The sequence below is a fragment of the Phacochoerus africanus genome, chromosome 14 (genome assembly GCF_016906955.1).
Source record: "Phacochoerus africanus isolate WHEZ1 chromosome 14, ROS_Pafr_v1, whole genome shotgun sequence".
In the NCBI taxonomy this organism is placed as follows: Eukaryota; Metazoa; Chordata; class Mammalia; order Artiodactyla; family Suidae; genus Phacochoerus; species Phacochoerus africanus.
Window position 1 is genome coordinate 5,643,510 of NC_062557.1, and position 14,642 is coordinate 5,658,151.

The 14,642-nt window shown below is 54.4% G+C and overlaps 1 protein-coding gene across 2 annotated transcripts in view; it reads right to left on the reverse strand.

Annotated features, from left to right (window-relative positions):
* Positions 1-14,642, reverse strand: part of SAP30BP (SAP30 binding protein) — a 37,508-nt gene that overhangs the window by 14,886 nt on the left and 7,980 nt on the right. The gene's annotated exons all lie outside the window — the stretch shown is intronic.

A 14,642-nucleotide genomic window follows, 5' to 3' on the forward strand; every position in this document is an offset into this window, starting at 1 on the left:
CCCTCAGACACAGGGAGATCAGGGGTCTCGGGTGCAATACGCGCTGACGATCAAAGTGGCGGAAGCTGTGCTCACGAAGCCGCGGCCCTCACGTTCCCCCCCTTCGCTCAGGGAGGGAGGAGGAAGACAGGAGCAACTCTGGACCAGACGGCCGTGTGGACACGGCCACAGAGCTCGGGCACCCCTCACGGGGCGATGCCACGCCAAGATGACGTCTCAGAAAGAAAGGCGCAGGAAGGCCACCAGGCCCTCCCCGCCAGCCCCTGTGGCTCCACCCCAAGAGCAGAGAAGTAGCTCTCGGCCCCCTCCGCCCAAATGTCCCTCCTGATTCCGGGACAGGCCAAAACCCCCTCATTCCTCGGAACACTGCGCTATTCATTCGACCTGGACCCGGCGTCGTGTCCAGGCCGGGCTGCTTGGCAACCGCCCCCCCTCCCCCGCCAGTCAGGTGGGCAGAGGAGGCACTCCCGAGGCCTGCGCCAAATGCAGGCTGGCACCGTCCAGCTGCTGGATGGTGCTCCACAGAGAGCCAGTCTCCACAACAGTCCCTTTGTAGCGGGGATTCCGGAGGAACCAAGTGAAAGAGCGTGGCAGTGACAAAACACGGGCCTGCGAAAAGGTCCTTAAACCTTGCCTCTTGGGGACAGCTTTCCGGGTGCTAATTGTGGGAAAACATCAGTTGGGTGCGTCCTCCACTAACTCTTTGAGGTGCCCTCGGGCTCTCGCCCAGAGGCCACGGTCCCAGCCCCCCTCCCAAATCGCAGGGAAGGAGGCGCAATGGCCACGTGGGAATTCTACCGCGGCTGCTCAGAGGCACAGGAAATTAGTCACCAAACAGGCAAGTCTCCTCAAAGGGGAAACTATCTGCTCGCTCCAGGGGCTCCTCCGTAAGATGAAAAGGTGTGAGGCTCCCTGGGCTGCGTGCCCCCAGCAGAGGCGGGGATGCCTGCATTTCGCAAGGGCCCGCCCGGCCCAGCCCAAGAGGGGAGCTTTGTTCAGTCACGTCTCAGGGAGAAGAGAGGATGGGGCAGAATTACAAACAGGAAGGTTTTTCCTTTTTTTTTTTGTCGTTGCTGTTGTTGCTATTTCTTGGGCCGCACCCGCGGCATATGGAGGTTCCCAGGTCAGGGGTCGAATCGGAGCTGTAGCCACTGGCTACGCCAGAGCAACACGGGATCCGAGCCGCGTCTGCAACCTACACCACAGTTCACGGCAACGCTGGATCGTTAACCCACTGAGCAAGGGCAGGGACCGAACCCGCAACCTCATGGTTCCTAGTCGGATTCGTTAACCACTGCGCCACAACGGGAACTCCGGTTTTTCCATTTTTTTTCAGTCTTTCCTTTTCTAGCCTGGCTCCTCATTTCCCCCAAACTTTATCTTTTCACACATGCCAAAAAAAACAAAAACAAAAACAAAAAACCAGGATAACCCTGGTAGTTGGTTTCAATTTGCCAACTAGTCTAGTCTTCCTTTTGTTTTTTTTGTCTTTTTAAGGCCATACCTGCGGCATATGGAGGTGGCCAGGCTAGGGGTCCAATCAGAGCTGTAGCCCCTGGCTTACGCCACAGCCACAGCAACATCAGATCCGAGCCACGTCTGTGACCTACACCACAGCTCACGGCAATGCCGGATCCTTAACCCACTCAGCAAGGCCGGGGATCGAACCCGCGTCCTCATGGATACTCGTCAGGTTCGTTAACCGCTGAGCCACACAGGAACTCCCCAACTGGTCTTTATTTTTCTGTGCACACACACGGGTGGGGAGTGTCCAGAGCACACCCTGAGCCCATGGAGCCTCGGCCTCTTAATCCCAAACCCAGCCCCCCGCCCCCCCCCGGAACAGGCCCTGCCCCATCTTCCCAGCAGTGGAATCCAGCTCCGTGCTCCTTCAAGCAAAGTGCCAACCAAGGACCACAGACCCAACTCCAAGCGAGAGAAGACTCACCCGCCTTCAGAGACCCCTGTAGGACAAACATATAAACAGGCCTCCACAGACGGGAACCACACATTCCGCACGAAGGTCTCTCGCAGAGACTTGGGAATCTCTGCTTGTTCAGACCCCTCATTTGTGTCATAGGCACCCCTGTGACTTTCTAAGGCCCTGGAGAATCAAACAATGGGAAGCTGTGCCTCTGGGCGGCTCCAGCTCGTTCTGTCTTAGAGTGGAATTCCTCTGCCCTCTGCTGTGAACGGGCTGGGGGCGGGCCTGCGGCGCACGGTACCATGGCATCCCGAAGAAGAAAGCCAACAACCCAAGTTCTTCTGGCTCCCAAAGCATTTTAACCCCATGCTCTGTCCTGAGCCTGAGGAGCAGGGCTTGACTGCGCCCCACGATGAAGGGCCTGGAGCCACAGGGTCACACGTTCTTGCGGTGGAGTCGGATGTGGGACTCTAAGTGACACTGAAGAAAGCCCAGCAAAGAAAGGAGAGCTGGGGTGCCTGGCGGGCACCTGAAGACAGGTGTCTAACACCCCAAAGATGCTTTTTAGAACCATCTGTGCTCAGCTGCCCAGTGAGGCAAGTTTCACCCAATGAAAGCAGCCTTGGGGGGAGGCTGGGGGTCCACGTTCAAAACGCAGACCCAGAGAGACACTCATGCCTCGTATACCAGAAACCCAGCACAGAAGTGAACACAGCACCCGTGAGAGTTATCCTGGAAACTAGCCAGGGTGTCAGAAAATACACTTGTTGGAGTAATTGAAAGGACAAAGCTAAGGAGATAGAAGAAGGAAGACACATCAGTAAATGGCCAGTGGTTCAAGAAACCGGTTTTACCAAACCTGTTAGCGTCTCAGTATGTCCTTCAAGAAGCAGGAAGGGGGCAGTTAAGAGGATACAAGTGAGAAGCAACGAGAAACCCCTACTGTCCTTTTCTCCCCCAAAGCAGTGTTTCAGAACACAGACACGTCTGGCACACCTGCCTGGACTTGCACGGCTCCACGCCCCTGGCCGCCGGGTGGATGTGCAGTTAATGAACTCAGCCTGGAGATCTCTTTACCAGATGGCTGGCTGGCTGGCTGGCTACGTCAGCCGGGGGCATGAAGCCCAGAGCCCCGAGACCCAGACAGACCTGGGTATGACAACACAGGCCCCTGACACAGCAGGCTGAGCGCTTCCCCCTGCTCCTCAGGAAGGAGGAAAGAGCATCTTGCCTGGGACAGCATCTCGCACAGCAGTTCCTGGGAGAAAAGACCAGGGAAGGCGTCTCCGATCTCTAGTTCAAGTCCAATGAAGACAAAAGGGAAGAAAAGGCGAAACAAACCCCACGTCTTCCTAAGAAGGCACGGGAGACGAGGGCAAAGGGGGGAGAGAGAGTCTGAGGCCTCCTCTTCCCTCTTCGGACCGTCCACCCTCCCCAGCTCCCCACACTCCACTCAGGCCCCACCACGCAGGTGCCAGGTGGCTGCTACTGGCTGGGGGGTGTCCCCAGAGAACTGTGATCTGACCCAACAATTTTGGTCTCTCAATCAGCTGTGTCCCAGACTTCTAAGAACCCAAGAGCCATGCAGGGGCCTCGTTCTCAGGAACTTCCTGGAGTGTGGTTCCCCCTGCAGAGAATGTAAGTCCAGCCACCAGACTCTGGTTGAAGCCGAGGAAGGAGGTAAGAATGATACGGCATGAAGCGGGACGAGCTGCCACCTGAGCTGGGCGATTTACCCAGCAGAGGAGTCAGGCCCTGGGAGACAGAATGCAGGTTTATTTACAGCTGACAAGGCTTCATCCATCCTTCCTAGAACCAGCCCTACGAAGCACAAGCAAAGGTCCAGCTTCCAATCTGAGACAAAGCACCGGAGCCCAAGGCAGCTGGATTCTGCCAAATCTATTTTATTTTTTTCCTTCTTTCAGGGCCACACGCGTGGCATATGGAAATTCCCAGGCTAGGGGTTGAATTGGAGCTACAGTTGCCAGCCTACGCCACAGCAACATGAGATCTGAGCCGCATCTGTGACCTACACCACAGCCACGGCACTGCTGGATCCCTGACCCACTAAGTGGGGCCAGGGATGGAACCTGAATCCTCAAGGATACTAGTTGGGTTTGTTTCCGCTGCACCACAATAGGAACTCCTAGATTCCGCCCAATCTGAAGGTCGCTTTTGCTCCCGAGTTTGGGGCGTCAACACACCAAGTCTTCTGATGGATGATGATGTAATCCTGCATCTTCAAAGCAGGGGGCAGCTGGGGAGGCCGATGAGCAAAGCAAAGACTTCCACGCCTTCCGTTCTCACAGCCCTGGGACTGGCCCAGGGCTCAGCGAGTCCAGGGACATCTCACCTCACGAGCAGAGCACCCACTTAAAACTGAATCCCCACTGGGGCTTGAGGCCTCCCTGCCCCACTCAGGGTCCGGGCAAAGCTTCTCCCTGGATCACCCGCTCCCCACTCTTGCCAAGCAAGCCCCACTCAGACATCAGGCCTCGGTCCAGGAAGCCTTCCTCCACCCTTCCCCTGTGCAGCCAATGAGGGCATCTGTCCTGTTCTACACTCTCACTGACTGCCTTACCTACCAGTCACCGGCACCCACAACAGTCAGTGCCCTGCCTGCAGCAGGTGCTCAAACAGCAAGAAATGTGCACGCATGCATGCACACATGTGTGTGCACGTGCGCACGCGCACACACACACTCTCTCTCTCTCTCTCTCTTTCCCCTTTCTAACCAGCCGGTGGTCATTCTCTTGAGTTTAGGGTTTCATAGCTCCATCACCTGCAGGCTCCAAACCTGTTCAGGTCCACAGTTTCAATGTGTGGACTCAGAAAAGGGAGGCAGCAGAGGATTTAAATAAATAAAGGAACCAGAGCTGCCATGAAGGTTGACGTGGGACAGCAGGAAGGTGTGTTGGGGGGGACGACACCCACACTGAATTTAAAAACCCTCAAATCTAGCTTGTTGCCCCCATCTTAAGACAAAAAGAATTGTTGTGCAGCTCATTCATTTTCATAGTTCACAAATAACTTAACCAAGCAGTTATGATGTACCAGGCAATGGCCCCCCCCCACACACAAATTTGAACAAAACGTCGTCTAGAGGAATAACTTCAGGTATTAACACTTCCGTGGGAGGTCTCCTCAACTCTCACGACATCCTGCCCACTGGTGTGCCTGGAGGCCCTGGTGCGCTAGGAAGCCCTCGGGAAGGGATCAAGCTGACAGTCAAGCTCAGGTTTTCTGAGACACATGTGAGTCACTTTGGTTGCCAAGAAGGCAGCAATCCTGGAACTTTCGTCGACCTAGCCCCCAAGCTCTAGAATACAGTGACTGCTTTGACAGACATGGTTAGGGGTGCAGGTGGAGAGCCGGCAGTACCTCCAGGGCTCAGGGGAGTTGGCGATCGCAGGGCCGAGTGGGGACGGCCCCCGTGGCAGAGATGCCCAGCGCGGGTTGTTTTACCCACACACCAGGAGAGCCCGGAGCAAGCCGCCACCAGTACGTTTCCTTCAGTTGTATCCTGTTGGTCAGGATTGGGCCACTGCCACGGCAGGCTGCCGGCCAGGGATGGAAACACGCAACTTATCAGAAAAATGGGCGGAAGTTGGTGGGGCCACTTCGGATGCAATGGACTCGCCTCCACGCTCAGCTCACTGCCAGGAAGGCTTGGCTCCCTGCGCAGGGACGCTTTCTACAGGAAAGGGTTAAACAGGTGGCTGCCAAGACAAATGAAACCAGCTCTAGAACCGGCCTTGTTGACCGAAGCAAAGGCGGGAGGGGGACAGGAACCGCCTCTTTCTGTTTCTGGAAATTCTGTCGCCAGCGATGCCCACATGCTCAGCATGGCGCCGACGCCGTCACGTGGAACCAGCCAGACGTCACGTGGAGCCAAGGCTCTGGCCCGAGCTGCTTCCCAAGGGGAGACTTTGTTATCGGACTATGTCGAGTGTAGCCTCAGATGTTATTCCAGACACGCGGAGATGCTGAGTTTCTTGAAAGCTGGAGCAGATGTTCGGAGAGGGTCTTCGGGGCGGGGGGGGGGGGGGGGTGTCAGTGGGGGGAGGGCTTGTCTGGGCACGGAGGTCACTCACATCAAGGACCTGGGCCAGGCTCAGGGCTGGGGCCAGGCTGAGCGTCTTTCTGAAAGGTTTTTCACAAACCCAGTGTCTCTACACTTTGAGTTGTGATGAGGGTGGGGAGCGGGAGCTTGGAGCCCGACGAGGGCGAAGGAGGCAGCTTTGTGAGGCCGAGGACAGCAAAGTCCACGAGGCACATGGCAACAAGGCCACCAAGTGACAAAAGCATGACCCTGCCTGGGAGGCAGGTGCCAAGCTGCAGCGTTAGATTAACAAACATCGGGGCGAATGGAAGGGAGTCAGCAGGAAGCCCGGAGCGAGGAAGTACTGACCCGTCCTCATGTGCGCACTGGTAGGAAGAGGAGCGACCAGCTACAGGGCCAGAGGGCAGGCCAGGACCTCCACGGCCCTGCTCGGGGAAAACTCACCTAACTCCAGAGTTAGGTGGAAAAGCCTGTCAAACCCAGAAATCGCTCAGCTGCGTCACAAAGGACATGGATTAAAACCACAGAACAAAGGTGAGACGTGCCAGATCCCTAAGGACGGGAGCTCGCTTTCTGCATCACCCATTTCAAAAAGATAAATCCCAACGGGGGAAGGAGGCTCCAGCCACGCCTTGGTTAGCAATCCGTGGCATCTGGACCCGAAGGGAAGGAAGTATGTTGGGGCTTGTACGGCTGACGGGCGGGTGGACTGGGCACGCAGCGGCTCCTTCTCGGATGCAGAACCGCGCGGGGGCGGGGGCTTCTGGCAGCAAGTGCCGTCAAGGCCCCGCTGGCAGCTGCGGTGGAGCCGGGGGTGGGGTGGGTGGGGGAGTGGTCAGAGGGAGCATAATGGTCAGTCTTCCCTTTGCAGGAGATCACGACTTCCAGCAATTACATTCCTCCCAGGGGTGTTTGGCTCGAGACGGAGCCAGGCCTTTGGAAGGTGGCAAGACGAACGACTTGCCTTGGGTTTCTCTCAGTCCGGACAACAGAGCCACTTCCGCAGCTGCCCTCCTGTCTGATGCTCAGATCACATCACCACCCGACAGACCCACAGATCCCAGCCTGGGGCTCGGTGCGTCCTCCCTGGCATGGAAATTCTGTCACCTGCACTGCACAGGCAACCCCCGCCGTGCTAAAGACCAGGCCCGAAGAAGGCCAGCTGGCACTTGGCCATTCATTGCGGCGAGAGCAAGGAAATGCCGATGTTACACAGGCCTGGGCAATTTCAACAGTTCAAAGGCCTCACCACAACGGTGAGAAGTTAAGAGTGGATGGCTCACACGCCAGCAATGGTCAAGGGCCATTTCCTCCTCTGGTCTTAGGTGAGTCATGCTGTAATTTTACTTTTTCCTAATCAGCACTCAAAGGCTCATGGGGTGTGGGAGGCGGAACACGGGGGCCGGTAGGATAATAAAACCAAGACTCGGGACTGAGCACATATTCGCCGTCTCACACCCTAAAGAGAACTCACTAAAAGCTCACACACACAAGTCAAGCCTGAGGACAATCACACGGGGCAGACATTATCACTCCCGTCTTACGGATGAGTAAACCGAGGCAAAACACAGCAAAGCAGCTTCTTGCCCTGTAACTGGCAATGTTGGAAGTCAAACCCCAGCCTGACTCCAAAGCCCAGGAATACCACTTCCCAACGTCTCAGCTCCCTCGCCGAGGCTAGGAGGCTGCAAAGAGTAATGGTTTCCATGAAGCGCAACCGCTGGGGAAGCCGACATGCACGACCAAGGAGGAAAAATTCCTCTCCGAGGATGAGTCTGCAGCAGGTCACAGGCAAAGCAGGCGTTAGACTCTTGACTTTAGGGGAAGGTGGCCAGATCTACCACCTTTCAACTGCAATGATCAGGGGAGACGGCTCAAGAATCCATGGTGCCCCAGTGAGTAACGTCTGCGTTGACTCAAACGGAAGGGCTGGTCCTACAGACTTAATCATATACGCAGGGGTGCTGCCACCCCGTCCTTAGCCTAGAGATTGCCTGGAGGCATACACAAGAAACGCTACCAAATCCCAAACCCTACGGCCCCCCTCCCTCCCTTCCGGGGTCAATCTCGGGGCCTTCCAGTGAGAACTCATTTTTGGTTTTCTCTGGGTCACCCCCCGCCATGGCACACGGAGGTTCCTGGACCAGGGACTGGATCTGTACCACGACAGTGACCGGAGCCACTGCAGTGATAAGGCCGGATCCTTAACCCACGGTGCCACAAAGGGCCTCTGAGAACTCAAGTTTGAAAGAATGAGTTATTTCCGGGGGGAGGGATTAAACAGGAGTTTGGGATTAACATATACACACTACTGTATACAAAACAGATCACCGAGGGCCTACTGTATAGCACAGGGAGCCATTTGCAATATCCCATAATAACCTATATGGCGAAGAATCTGAGACTGGATATAGGTGTAACTGAATCACTTTGCTGTATACCTGAAACTAACACAACACTGTAAAGCAACTATATTCCAATACAATTCTTTTTTTTTAAAGTGAGGTATTTTGGAGTTCCCCTGGTGGAATCTGACTAGGAACCATGAGGTTGCGGGTTCGATCCCTGGCCTTGCTCAGTGGGTTAAGGATCTGGCGTTGCTGTGAGCTGTGGTGTAGGTCGGCAGCTGCAGCTTCCATTTGCCCCCTAGCCTGGGAACCTCCATATGCCACGGGTGCGGGCCTAAAAAAGCCAAAAAAAAAAAAGAGGACAGCGCAGTTCCTATTCATCAAGGAATCTTCCTGGAAGGAAACCATACAGCATTTTATTCAAAACCAGCTATAAGAACATACTCCTCTTTTGCTGCCATAATGTACTTACTCTGGGTTTTATGCTGGCCAGCGGAAAATATGAGAGGGACTAAGCGAAAGGGTGCAAAGAAAGTGGCCGGTATTCCTACCAGAGCAAAAGCTGGTGAATCTCAACCTTTCTTTATCATCCCCCACATGAAGGTATTTAGAAATTACCAAAAAACCTTCCCTGGAGCAATGCTTTTGGCCACGCCCACAGCATGTGGACGTTCCTGGGCCAGGGATCAAACCCGGGCCACGGCAGAGGCCCAAGTCGCTTATGGCAGCTTTGATACAACCCACCGCACCATCCTGAAGTGTTAGTGTTTCATTTGCGTCATGTTATTACCGTTACCCGGCCTACAGCCACAGTGAAGATGTTTCCAACACAAATGAGACCAAAGCTGGATGCAGAGCATGTGTTCCACCATACAGACAAACCTGCCAAGATGGAAGAAAGCGTGAAAACGGCAGCACTTTTAGGGTCATGGAACGAGGAGATTTGTTTTTTTTTTGAAATAATCTTGCTCTGATAATGTGACAATAAAACATGCAGGATATGGAAAAAAAACCAAAACGAAAACCGCTAGATAGGATAAACCACCAGAAACACCGTGCCGTAAGGCCCTTCCCATGTCAAAGACCTCTAAGAAAAGGGCCAAGTTTAAGCTCTAACAGGGTAAGCACTACTGTGCCATCCTGAAAAAGAATTCTCAGTGCAACATCCCACAAGCGAGGGTGCTCCAGAGGCTCGCCAAGCACGGGCACACAGCCCGTCTCCGCTGGCTGGAAAGGGACTCCCGGTTCCTCGGCCACACCACACAGCCTGCCCCCCGAAGCAGCCTCCAGGATGAGCAGGGCCCTGTGCTGCCTGTTTGTGAAAAGCTTAGCATCTCTTTTTCTGACTTCCAGGGTCCTGGAGGTGTAGCAAACATAGCCAAAGCCACGACAGGACAGTGTCTCATTCTGTACCATCTTGTGAAAGGGGGCCGGTGCTTGGGAGCCTCTTTCCACACATGGCCAGGCGGAGACTGGCCGCCAGGCCCTGAAGCTTCTACCTACCGACCGGCGGTCAACAATAAACAGCTGGGAAACAGCATTCAGTCTCCAGATCTTTGATTTGGATACCTTCAAAGCTCAGTCACAATGTGGGGCCCGCGAAGGGACTGGAGGGAAGACGTGTGGGATCAGTGAGTCCGTTCTGCCCAAGGCAAACCCTTCAGCTCCACGCTGTGTAAATTAATAGCACACAACCGAGATGCTGGCCTCCTGAGGGAAGGCAGGTGCGCACAAGCGCCGAAGGCAAGGCCCCTTCTCTCTGCGGAGCCGGGCCTCCTGCGGCGGGTGACCGAGGACCGATGAAGCCCCACGAGGCCCCACACCCTGGACCTCTAAGACCACCTACCAGTGCAGTGCCCAGGCTGCCCATCGTGGCACCCAGGTACCCCACAAAGGCACCGCGATACTTCACAATTTCAAGGGAAACAGCGCCGTCTGGCACCTGTCAGCTACCTTGCTGATTTATGTATTATTTTTTCAAGGGGCTGGTCAGTTGTGGAGACAGCGATGCTGACTGGAGCAAATGACTTAGAAACAGAATTGCTTGGTGTTTCTATTGGCCCGGGAGCCGGGAAACACTCCTGAGACCCTGAGGGTGCCATCAACGGAGCAACTGGGGTGACTGCCGCCGTCCAGGGCGAGGGCACAGAGTCAGACTCCGCTTTGCAGAGGAGGCCGAGTGCCGCTCGTGGCTGCGCCGGAGGCTGAGGGACACGTGTTCCGAGCCGTCCTCTATCGTGACCATGGGTGCCTGGGACAGTGGCCGGCACAGCCCTGACTTCAGAGGAGCTGGGCGCGGTTTAAGCGACGGGCCTGTTGTCCTCCCGATGCAGGGAAGCCGCGCCGGGAAGCCGCGCCGGCGTGCTCAGCCCAGGGCTTCCGGCTCCAGCCCAGCAGACCGGCTCCGAGGTATGACCTCTGCATTTCTGCACTACTTTGGGGGCTCAAAAAAATTTTTACATGTTTTCTTCGAATTGGGGTTGTACACGCCTTTTAAAAATGCCAGAAGAGTTTTTCCCCACCCAATGCCACCGCCCTGACCCGGAGACACTTATTTTGTTTTGACAGATGTTTGCTCCTGGGGCCAGGACGATTCCTGCCCTGGGTCAAAGCCTGGATCGCAGCGCCAGGGTGGTGGGGGGCGAGCCCACCCTGCGCAGCAGGGAAGCAGGGCCTCCCCGTGAGCTGGCAGCGGGCGGCTCCAGCTCGCTCGTGCCAGCTCATCAGTGCCCCCGATTGTGTGCAAAGGAAGAGTGTGTCAGAGACAGCGAGGGAGTGGAAAGACCTTTATCCACAGGAACCATGGGAGTGGGCAAAAAAATAAACAAGGGGAAGAGTTCCCGGGCAACCGAGGTAAAACAAGGACAAAGGATGGGGGTGGGAAGGAAGCTCAGGGGCCAAGGGCAAACGGATGGAGGAAACACTTGGGCCTTTGGGCCCCCTGCTCCTGCGGCGAGGAGCCGAGAGGCCTCTCCTAGTCTGACTGTCCCTGGGGCAGCAGCGCCACCTTCTGTTGAGTAACCGGAGCATCTGGGTTGGGATGCTTCCTGAAGAGGTGAGAAGCGTTGTTTCCTGAAATACTGTTTTGCTCACCCCCACCCCTCCCACCCCAAGCTCCTTTTCTCTAGTTTAGGGCAAACTCAGCAAAGCCAGATCCTACCACCCCAGGCTGATGGGTCAGGACCCAAGGCTCCTTACAGAGGTGGGTCTGGAGTTCTCATTCTCTCTCAAACTCCCAAATGTGGGACTTTTACACTCATAGGTAAGCCCAGACATCAGAGGGATAAAAATAAGGGCAATCTCCAGTCTTTGTGTTCTACACGTGCACTTTCTAAAGTGAACAGATTTAAAACTTCCAAAAAAAAAAAAAAGCCAACAGATAACAGCCAGAGAACACTCAACTCTGCTTATCCAAAACGCCAAATCCTTTCCTAAGACGTACCTTGGGGGTTTAGTCCTCCCCACATTTCTTTTCTTTCTTTCTTTTTTGTGTGTGTCTTTCTAGGGCCACACTCGCGGCACATGGAGGTTCCCAGGCTAGGGGTCTAATCAGAGCTGCTGCTGTCGGCCTATGCTAGAGCCATGGCAATGCCAGATCTGAGCCTCATCTGCGACCTACACCACAGTTCATGGCAGCGCTGGATCCTTAACCCACTGAGCGAGGCCAGGGATCGAACCCGCAACCTCGTGGTTCCTAGTCAGATCGTTTCTGCTGCGCCACGACGGGAACTCCCCCCTCATTTCTTTTAGGACATTTCTAACAAATGGTTTCTTAAAAGGCCCAGAGGAGTTCTCTGGTGGCTCCGTGGGTTAAGGACCTGGCATTGTCACTGCTGTGGTGTGGGTTTGATCCCTGACCTGGGAATTTTTACTTGCCTCGGGCACAGCCAAAAAAAAAAAAAGAAAACTCACTACCTTCTGCGGCAGCTCGACCCACTTTGGGTCGGAATCGATGGGCCGCTGTCTGGGGTGTGAAGGTCAACGTCTTCCTAGGCGTCGCTCGAGTTCTGCAGGGGCTGCTCTTCCCTCACCAGACCTGGAAGCACCAGACAGCACTGCCCAGTCCTCCCTCTCCTGGCTCCTTCTCCAAACTCACAGGCCAGGGTTTTATGTCCTCTCCCCACTAAGCTCTCCTCTGGGCACACACCAGTTTAAAATGCAGAGTCCTCCCAGCATGTTAAGTACCTGACTAGTATTCACAGGGATGCAGGTTCGACCCCTGGCCTTGCTCAGTGGACCCGGCATTGCCGTGGCTGTGGTGTAGGCCGGCAGCTGCAGCTCTGATTTGATCCCTGGCCTGGGAACTTCCACATGCTGCAGGTGCAGCCCTAAAAAGTCGGGGAGGGGACAGAATCCAACAGCTCGAAACAGTCCCAGTGACATGTGTGACCAGCCTGGGAGGTGAGCAGAGAGGGGACTGGTCGCTGCGACCCAGACATGCCAGACGCTATTAAGCTAAGTCTTTGTTACACTGACTCATTCAATCCTCATGAAACAAGTGAGGCAGATTTGATTATGATGCCAACACCGAGGCTGCGGGAACTCCCCAAGGAGGGCTGGACTCCAAACCCAGGCCTCCCACTCCAGAGCCGACTTCTCCAGCTGCTGGGCTGCCTCGTCCTGAGGATGCCCCACCAACCCCAACGCAGCTCCTGCCCACAAGGCTAATAGCCTCGTGGATTCGTACAGAGCAAGGGGAACAGTTATCGGTTAATACGACTGACCCAGGTTTTTGTTTTTCAAGAAGAGCGGTTCTCCAAGTTGATCTGTGGATTCCTGGGGGCCTGCAAGGTCAAAACCGTCTGCAGGACACCAAGACATGACCTGCCCCGTTCACTGTGTGAACATCTACAGGAGCAGCAGTGGGCAAACCTGTTGGCCCTCTAGAAAAAGTCAGGGCAGCAGCAACAAATTTATCAGGAGTCATACTCTCTGTAAAACAAAAGAGGAGTTCCCCTTGTGGAGCAGCGGAGATGAATCCGACTAGTATCCATGGGGATGCAGGTTCAACCCCTGGCTTCAATCCGTGGGTCAGGAATCTGGTGTTGCCGTGAGCCGTGGTGTAGGTTGCAGACTCGGCTCGGATCTGGCGTTGCTTTGGCTGTGGTGTAGGCCGGCAGCTGTAGCTCAGATTCGACCCCTAGCCTGGGAACCTCCATAGGCCACAGGTGTGGCCCTAAAAAGCAAAAAAAAAAAAAAGCCAATGTCACTTAAGAACATCCTTGGTGAAGCAGTAAAAACGATTACCTTTGATCCTTGAGTACATCTTTAGCACTTTGTGCGGTTGAGTTGCAAGCCGAACTGGTGGCTTTCTTCATGGGACGTCATTTTTACTTAGAGGACGGACAGGCAAACTATGGTTATTCAGCTTTATGTAGTTGGCAAGCATTTTCTTAAAAACGAAGGCCATCATTTCAAGGAAAACTCTCTCATACTATTTATAGGCAATGGTAAAATTCAAGTTCTTCAGCACAAATTAGAATTTGGGAAAACACACACTTCCCACAAGCACGTCAGCCTTCTTTGTTCTTTTTCGCTTTTTAGGGCCGCATCTGCGGCATGTGGAGGTTCCCAGGCTAGGAGTCCAATGGGAGCTATAGCCACTGGCCTATACCATAGCCACAGCAACGCCAGATCCAAGCCGCATCTGGGACCTGCACCACAGCTTATGGCAATGCCGGATCCTTAGCCCACTGTACAAGGCCAGGGATCAAACCTCATGGTTCCTAGTTGGATTTGTTTCCGCTGCGCCACGACAGGAACTCCAGCAGGACAGCTTTCTGATACTTACTGCCTTGTCTGATGAGGTCAGTAAGGTCACTAACAAATAAGATTTATTTTGGATACTACAGAACAAAATGTGCCAACGTGTCTAAGATCTGCATAACTCAGTGAATAAACATTATCCAAATCACTAGCTTCTGAGGATATAACATCACGTATGCGCAAAAGAGCTATTTAAAATGCAAGAGAGACCCGCAAGCTTTAACAAAGCAGAGTACAAAAAGCTCACTGATAAAGATTCACATTCTCCTTGCAACTAACCTTTAGCAAACCACCCCTGTTGAGTTGTGATGAAGTGTCAGAGGAACAACCAAAAGTGTTTGAAGGACTGTTGAAACATGCCCCCTTTTCAGAATAACCTGTCTGTATGAAGCCAGAGTTTCTTCAAAATACTTCAACCGAAACAACATATTCCCTTGTGGTGTAATGGGTTAAGGACCCAGCATCGTTGCTGTTGTGGTTTGTTTGATCCCTGGCCTGAGAACGTCCACCTGCTGCACACGTGGCCCCAAAACCCCCACAA